This window comes from Giraffa tippelskirchi, chromosome 14 (genome assembly GCF_054371585.1).
Source record: "Giraffa tippelskirchi isolate mGirTip1 chromosome 14, T2T-mGirTip1v1.2.pri, whole genome shotgun sequence".
In the NCBI taxonomy this organism is placed as follows: domain Eukaryota; kingdom Metazoa; phylum Chordata; class Mammalia; order Artiodactyla; family Giraffidae; genus Giraffa; species Giraffa tippelskirchi.
This window is the reverse complement of record NC_137288.1, coordinates 11264500-11272500: the sequence shown is the minus strand read 5'-3', so window position 1 is coordinate 11272500 and position 8001 is coordinate 11264500.

Here is an 8001-nt window from a genome sequence, read left to right as displayed (position 1 = left end):
CCCAGAGGCTCCCTCTCGGATCGCTAGAGAAGGCTTTCTCACCGAGGGCGCGCCGTCCCTCACCCCATCGTCTCTCCTTCGGGCCCACGGAGGCGCTCCACGAGCCGCCGATCCTCGACTGGGCGGGAGGGGTCTGCGGTACAGGTAAGCGGACGACCACACGGGAGCGTGTGCACGGTCGGGGCCGGAGCACGGCCCGTGCCTCCACGACGAGGCAGCACCTGCCCCCAACGGAAGAGGCGAGGGGAACAGGCACGCCTCTCTTCCCGTCTCGACCCCTCCCCCAACGAGAGCCACTCGCGGGACACACACACACCCCACCGCGGTGGGGGACCCGAGGAGGACGCCGGGTTAAGGGAAACGACACCACCGCTCGGCCTCAGGCACCTGAGGGGGCGACCTGGAGCGCTCCAGGGGCACCACCGAGGGTCAAACGAGGCACGCTCACCCACCCACGCGGGGCGCGCGGCGCAGCGGCGGGCACAGCCCTCCCCACCGCGGGGAGGGCCGCTCGCGGGACACGCGCCGAGAAGGCGAAGCGAGAGCGTCCGCTGTGTCCGAAGACCGACGGCCTCACTGACGCCCCGTGGAGGGGGGGCGGGCAGGAGACCGAGAGTCAGGGCCGGAGGCCGCACCCACCCTCCCGCCTTCCTCACCCTCCCCGACGGGCAGGGGGAAAGGCAGGCGAGGGGCCCCGTGGACAGACCGAGAAGACCGCACACGTTCACCAGGAACGCCCGTCCCTCGTCCGGCACGGCTTAGGCCCGGCCCGGGAGAGCACGACCACACCACATCGATCCGTTGAGCCGAGGGGGAGGGGGGAAGGCACGGTGAGGGCAGTCGCCGGAGGGGCCCGCTTTAAGCCTCACCGGCCGCCTCCCCCCGCCACACCTCACCTCACCTCACCTCAGGCGACAGCCGCCGACGACCCCAGGAGGAGGAGCTGCCTGACACGGGGCACGGAGCCTACAGAGCGGGGGTCGTCCCGGCCACCACCGGGCGCCCGCAGCGGGGGTCACACAGGGTAGAAGACCCACGGCGCCTCGCCCCGCCGCCCTCGGGTCGCCCAGAGACCGGAGGTGGCGCCACGGGTCGGGTCTGCCAGACACGCCACGCGGGAGCCGACGCACAGGCCCAGGCCGGCGGCCCAAAGGCCCAGAGCCCCGCGTGCGTCCAGAGGCCCAAAGTCCTCGGCGGCAGACGCCGAGAGAGACCGTGTCGGCACTTACCTGGTGGCAGAAAAGGCCCATTTCGGGCGACAAAATGACAGCGCCCGACAGCGGGGCCCACCCACGACTGGCAGGGAGGGACCTTGGCACCTTGGCACCGCCACCTGTCCCCAGCACTACCCCAGAAACACCAGGCCCGGAGCTGTCGGGGGTCATCTGGTCGACTGGGGGGGGGAGGGGGGCGAAGGGGGCGCCCGGTGGGCGAAGTGGGGGCGCAGACGCCAAGGGGGAGGGAGCTGGCCGGGGACGCCCTCCCCCTTCGCCCGCACGGGTAGGTGTACCCGTCCGTCCGTCCGAGTCTCCGAGCGGGGGTTTGGCTTCGAGTTGCCAAAGAGAAAAACGAAGAGAGACCCGCCGGCGAGGCGCCTCCCACGAGACGAGCGGGCCCCAACGAGGGACCACGCCCGGGGCCCCAGACCGTCCTGTCCGGGGCACCCAGGACGGCTCGAGCCGGTCCCTGACCTCCTGGCCGTGATTCAGGGAGTTGGGGAGGGGTGAGAAAGCAAACCCTCCGGGGGTGGCAAACCCTCCTGAAAGGGCGGGAAAGCAAAAACCTCCTGAAGGGAGACGCAAACCCTTCTGAAAAGGCGAACAGCAAACCCTTTTTGAGGGCGGGAGCCAACCCTCCTGGCAGAAGAAGGCAAACCCTCCTGAGGGCGAAAAGCAAACCCTCCTGAGGGAGGCCCGGTCAGGCCACCCCAGAGCCCGGCTCTGGAGCGCCGCCGCCGCCGCGACGGCCACCCTCCTCAGAAACCTAGAGAACCAATCTCCGGCGACAGCAGGACGTCCCTAGGCCTCGGCGCCACCGCCACTGTCGCTGCCAGCAGAGCCGGTCTCTGAGAGCTGTGCCCTCGGGCCCGGCGGCTGAGTCACAACCCTCCTGAAGGTCGCCGAAGCTCCAGAGGGGAGGGACACTATAAAAGCGGCCGCCAGGTGGCTCCTGACAACCGGCTCCAATGTCCCGAGGACGGGTCGCTGTCGCCGGCCGCCGAGGACGCCACAGCGCCGGCCGCCCAAACGCCCGAGCTCGGCTCGGAGCCGCCGCCTCCGAGAGACGCGACGCGACGCGACCCCGGCCGCAGAGGAAGGGAGAGGAGCTGGGAAATAGCTCCCCAGGAGGCTGCCACGAAGGAGACGCGCTCCCCCCCCCACCCACGCGATTCCAGGCTGGTGGGCGGACATTCCACGGAGACGCCGGCGGGCGGCGGGGCTCGGGGCGGGGACGGCCGAGAGAGGGGCACCAGTGACATCCCGGGCTCCCCCGGGCCCCCTCCCCCGAAGGAGGGAGGGAGGGAGAGAGAGAAGGGAGGGAGGCAGGGAGGGAGGGACCGACCGGCAAAGCGAAACCAGGCAAGCGCTGCTCGGAGAACAAAGCAGGACTTCTCGAAAGCAGACACAGACACAGACACGCAAGCCCAGGAGCAAGAAAGGAAAAGAAGGAGACACTCGGACCCCCAACAAGAGAAAACGAAAGTCAACCTGTGTCGAGACCGTGATCAAGTCCAACGACAACAAACACAAGCATGCGCCGGTGGGCGGGGAAAGTGCGCTTGAGGTCAGGAGAACATGGATTTCAAAATAACTGGCCACAAACACCGGAAAGGAAAGGCGGCCGGGCGGCCGGGCCGGGCGGTCGGGTCTGGGGTGGGGTGGCAGGGCTGCTGGGGGCGGGGGTCGGTGGCGGGGGGGGGGGTGGGGGGGGGGTGGGGGGTGGAGGAAACGGGAGCACCTAGAAAGAGGAGGAGACTGTCGGCCGTGCTGAGACACGGAGACATCACACGGCTGGGGACCCGTTCCTATCGTTTGCCCCGGGGTGTGAGAGAGACTTGGCCTCACGTCTCCTGGGATTTCATCTCCCCAGCAACAACGGTCAGGCAAGCTGTCGGGTGTGTGTGTGCTGCGGGGGGTTGGGGGGTTGGGGGGCGGGGTGGGGAGAAAAAAGAAGACGCCTTTCAAGTGAAAGGAGGGAGCGTAAAGGTCACTGAACCCTCTGACAGCGGCCTTCCATTTTCCACACCAGTGACACGTTCTCCCAAGTCGCCCGGTTCCAGAAAACGCTTTTCGGAAACAGAATCCTCGGGGCCCGCGAACTCCTTAGGAATCCTCGGATGAGCTTCCGGGCCAGGCTATACCGTAGGCAGCGCGCTTCCCCTGAAGCCAAAGCCACGGGCTCCAGAGGGCCACGTCCAAGAAGCTGATCTGGTACGGAACCCGATGTCTTCTTCTCTAGGACACTTCTAGCAGCAGCAAGAGTGCCAGTTTGTGAGAATCGAAGGTGAAGCCGGCACGACGTAAACCCAGCGATGTGTGCGGTCAGAGGCCCATCTAGATTCGAACTCCAGTGCTGGAGGGAGGGGAGCAGTGGGGACAGGAGGGTGGCCTGCGAGTCCGCCGTCCCGTCCCCACTCCTCCTGTGAACATCCGCCCCGTGGAAGGTGTCGAGGAACCTCATGACCTGACCTGCGGGGTGAACCGTCGCCAAAGACAAAGAATTCCTCCAGCCAGGCGTCGTCCGCAGCCACGAACCCCTTCCCTCCGTCGCCCGGCCTTTCAGAATGCCACGTGGAGCCCTCTCGAGACGTGTGGGGCTTGGAGGTATGGGCCCCCGAATTCTCCTCGCCCGGCCCTGCAAGAAACCATCCCGGGCCTGCCCCACATGAAGACTTCTCGGGCTTTTCGGTGGACCGGGCCTCCCAGGGTGCCCCTGCACCCGGCACCCTGCGACACCCCGAGAGATCCCACGGAGAAACGTCTCCGGCCACTCGCGCGGCACCTGCCTCGCTGGCGGGCGCCCCTTCCAACCTCCCCAGAGATACGTGAGCACGGACGCTTCTTCCCCATCTGGGTCCCCTCACAGGCTCTGTGAGTTCCTGCGGTTCCGCACGCCCTCGACTTGGCTGTGGTTCGGGGCTCTGTTCTGTTCTGTGTTTGCTCTCCGGCCCACGTGATCTCTCTGGCTAGGGCACCCAGGAAAAGCGAAAAGAAATCGAGTCCGTGTGAGTACTATTCAGGCATCAAGTGGGGATACCTACCAACGACCTCTAACGTGGATCCACCAAGATGGCGGCCGTGTGGGGTTCAGGAGGATCATTTTGCGTTTTCTGGGGGCGCTGTTTGCTCTCAATGATTTCACGTGCCTTTGGGGCATGGCTCACGGAGATGGACGTGAAGCAGCAGGGCAGCCACATCTGGCGTCTCGGCCTAGCTAGGGCGGCTCCACGAGTGACCTCTCGGAACCGGGGCTGAGACCGCCATCCCTCCCCGGGCCCCCCTCGGTGGCTGGGTATGGGGGGGAGGAGGGGGAGGTTTCGGAGGGGAGACGGGAGATCTGGGCTTGTGGTTGGGGGCGCGCGGGGCCACACGTGTCCTGTCATGATATTCCTGTAACGCTCCAACGAGATACGTATTATTCTCTATTCTGCAGATTGCTATCTGTATCTGAATGGAAATGTATTAGACTCTTGAAATCTGAGCCTTGACGAGGGGTGCGCCCTGTACGTCTCGGGCTACAGGCAGCATACGGAAACTGAAGATATCAGGAATCACGTATAAAGGTTCAAGTCAAAGAAACGGACCTAGTTCAGGGGCAGACTTAGTCTTCCTCGCTGCAGCCTCAAGGTAAATGCTGGGGGTACCCAGTCTATTCTTGGGAAGATACAGTGTTTATCTTAACTGTTGCCAGCAGCGCAGCTTCTCCTCTACCGGAGTTGAAATTGAGATTTAGTTCTTGCAGCTAGTAGTTCTTTTTCAGAACATCTATCGGGAAGGATCTGAATAGCTTGTCATGTCCCTGAAAATATACTAGACAACATTTGGTTCAGCTCTCGTACCCAGAGACTGGGGAAATTAAGGGGGCACTAGAAATCGCACCTTTGCGTTATATAGTATCTTTCCTGGAAAACAGGCTGCTCTGAAACTCTAATTGTATCAAACAGTAGCAGGGATAAGAAGTGCACGATCCACAAGTTTCAGTAAAGCCGGCTCTCCCGCGCCTTAACATTGTATACATTGTTAACAAAAGTTTAGAACTGGACACTCGATGGCAACAAAGAGGCATCCTGTTTGGCGTTTCTTTGGACTGCAGCCGGGAGAGGAGCAGAGCCGACTTGTTCAGTCCCCGGTCCCGCTACTCCTAGGCCTTTCCTCACACTTGACCTTGGATGCTCTGGGGCAGGTTGTGTCTGCCACAAGCACTCGATGTGTCCGGAAGCACTGAATCCTCTGTTCGTTGACTTTGTTCCCAGGACTGTCTCAGGAGGTGACGATGTTTTCCCATGGGGGAATCTGTGTCAGAGGCTTGCCAACCATACTTTTCACGTGGTTCATGAAAAGCTCGCCCGTCGCCGGTCACCTGTCGACTCACCATCCGTACGAGAGTCAGCACCAACACGCCCGGCAGAGCTGAGCGTCAAGAAGGGGTTGCGTGGAAAGAGATTTGTGTGCTTGGTCCTGGTCCTGGTTATAGACAGAAAGTATCAAGGGGGAATAACTCCCAGAATAAGTAGGCTTGCCTGGAATGCGAAATAGTGAGAAGAGGCCTCGCGCTTGGAGGATGGGTCAGAGCTCTAGCCACGGGAGAGTGAAAAGGAAAGGCCCGGGAAAGGGCCGTGGGGCAGGGGACGGTCTGAGCCCAGCACCAGCGGTGAAGGACGAGGAGGCACCTTGAAAGAACGTGCTGTTCGGAGGTTTGTGGTAAGAGCACACCGGTGCTGCTAAAGATGAGGCTTGTGGAACCCAGATGGTGAAGAGGAGCCAGAAACAGGCCAGGAAGGATGAGAATCCTGTGTACTGAGGACCTGCACTTCACCAAGCCCACAGCAAAGGGTGCTGTCTAGATTCAAACCCAGTCACTTGCGCAAACGCCCCTCAGCCACCTCCTCATCTACAAGGCCGACAGATACTCGGTGCGTGAGGTGCGTGTACAGTCTAGGTGGACGGCACTCACATTATCGGGCAACCACACAGCTACTACGTGCTTTGAAAGAACCAACAGTGAGCTGATAGCTTTTTCTGGATCTGCCTATAAGCAAAGATACCGCTCGCTGCATACTGTGGATCTCGACTCCTGTCTCACGTCTCCATGAAGCCGTCAGAAAAGTCCTGTTCGTGCTCCCTCTCAGGCCAGGAATGACACTTAAAGTGTAACGTGCTCACGAAGTCCTCAGAGATTCATGGATTTGAATCGAGAAATTCCACCTGGTCCTTTCGCTCCCGATCCACTCCTGCTCTCACCACTACTACCACACGGGTCAGACACGAGCGAGTTCCCCTGAATTAGCTTGCACACGTGGGGACGGAGTTAGCTTTCGGCACACGGATATTTAGAAATTCCATGGCAGTAGGCCAGGTATTCACATTATGTATCGGATATTCGCCTAATTTGATAATAAGAGAGCTCAGGCCTCAGGCGTAACTTCAGGCAGATTTCCCCTCCAACAGAAACAGCTCAGATGGGCTGGCAGCCCGAGAAAACGAGCAACTGCCACTGACAGACTGAGACACCCATGGGCTCCCTCCGCGGGGAGACCTTCTGCCAAGGCTTCTCCCTCAAGGGCCGTGACCCAGCCTGCGGGCATCAGCTGAGGAGAAGGGGAGGTGGGTGCCCCGGAAACCAGCCGCGCTCGAGTCAGTCTCCCAGGAGCTCTCATTCCAGCTCTGGACGCTCACTCCCGGGCCTGGGTTCCCACTCCCGCTTTCAGATGGATCCCAGGCCCTTCTTCAGAGAAGTTCCTCCAGATGAGTCCCCAGCCACCAGTGGGCCTCATTCGACCTTGCGGGACCTCCCTCCCCTTCTGAAGCTAGGTTCCGTCTCTCTCTTCACAAAACTTTACGTCCAAAATAGATTGTTAACAGTGACTTGCCGTTTCCTTTTGTTCTCACCATTATTCTGACTACTTGCATTTAACTCCGCTCACCTTCGGATTGCTTATGACACTCCAGGCCACCGAAAAAAAGAGAGTTTCCGTTCTGAGCTCAAAGATCCTCAGGCGGCATTTGGGCCTCACTTTACCTCTGCTGGAGACAGGAAGGTGGCAGGTGACCGGGACCTGCCAAGAGCAGAGCAGAAGCTGTGCCCCTGAGCAGTGGTGCCTGGCTCTCTCTCATTGGTCGCAGAGGGTCTGCAAGATTCGAGGGGGTTCTTGACGGCCCCACCATGCTGGCGAGCCGTGCCGTCTCATCTCATCGGGAATCTGACCCCTCATCAGCAAGCGTAGCCATGTGCCCGCACCCTGAGTCTCTAAACCCTTCCCAGACCATCGCTCGGCCCGCCTTCTCCTCTCGGGCAGAATGAACCTGGGCTTCTCTCCTGGGACAGGTCCTTCTGTGTCATGGGATGTCCTCTTTACTCCTATTGCCGGCAATAGGAGTATTGATGGGCTGCTCATAGGTCAGAGACTCCTCATTCGTATTACCCAGAGGCTTCTCTTCAGTCAGTAAATTTTGTTCCTTTGACCTTAAAGGGATTGCCTTTGAAGACTATCATTTCTGACCTAGTCGCAAACCGTCTCTTTTGAGGAACTTCCTTAGGGTTCCAGGGATTAAGACAGTTTGCTTCCATTGCAAAGGGCACAGATTCATTCCTCGATTGCAGGATCTAGATCTCCTGTGCCTCACACTCTAGCCAAAAAGGTATATTTTAAATATAAAAGGGCCAAGCATAAACCTACTACTTTCCCTTTCCATTATTATGATAATAATCTAATTCTCTTCAAGGCAACACAAATGTTTCTTACTAACTAGAAGGATCATGTCGCGGAAATTATAAAGAGAA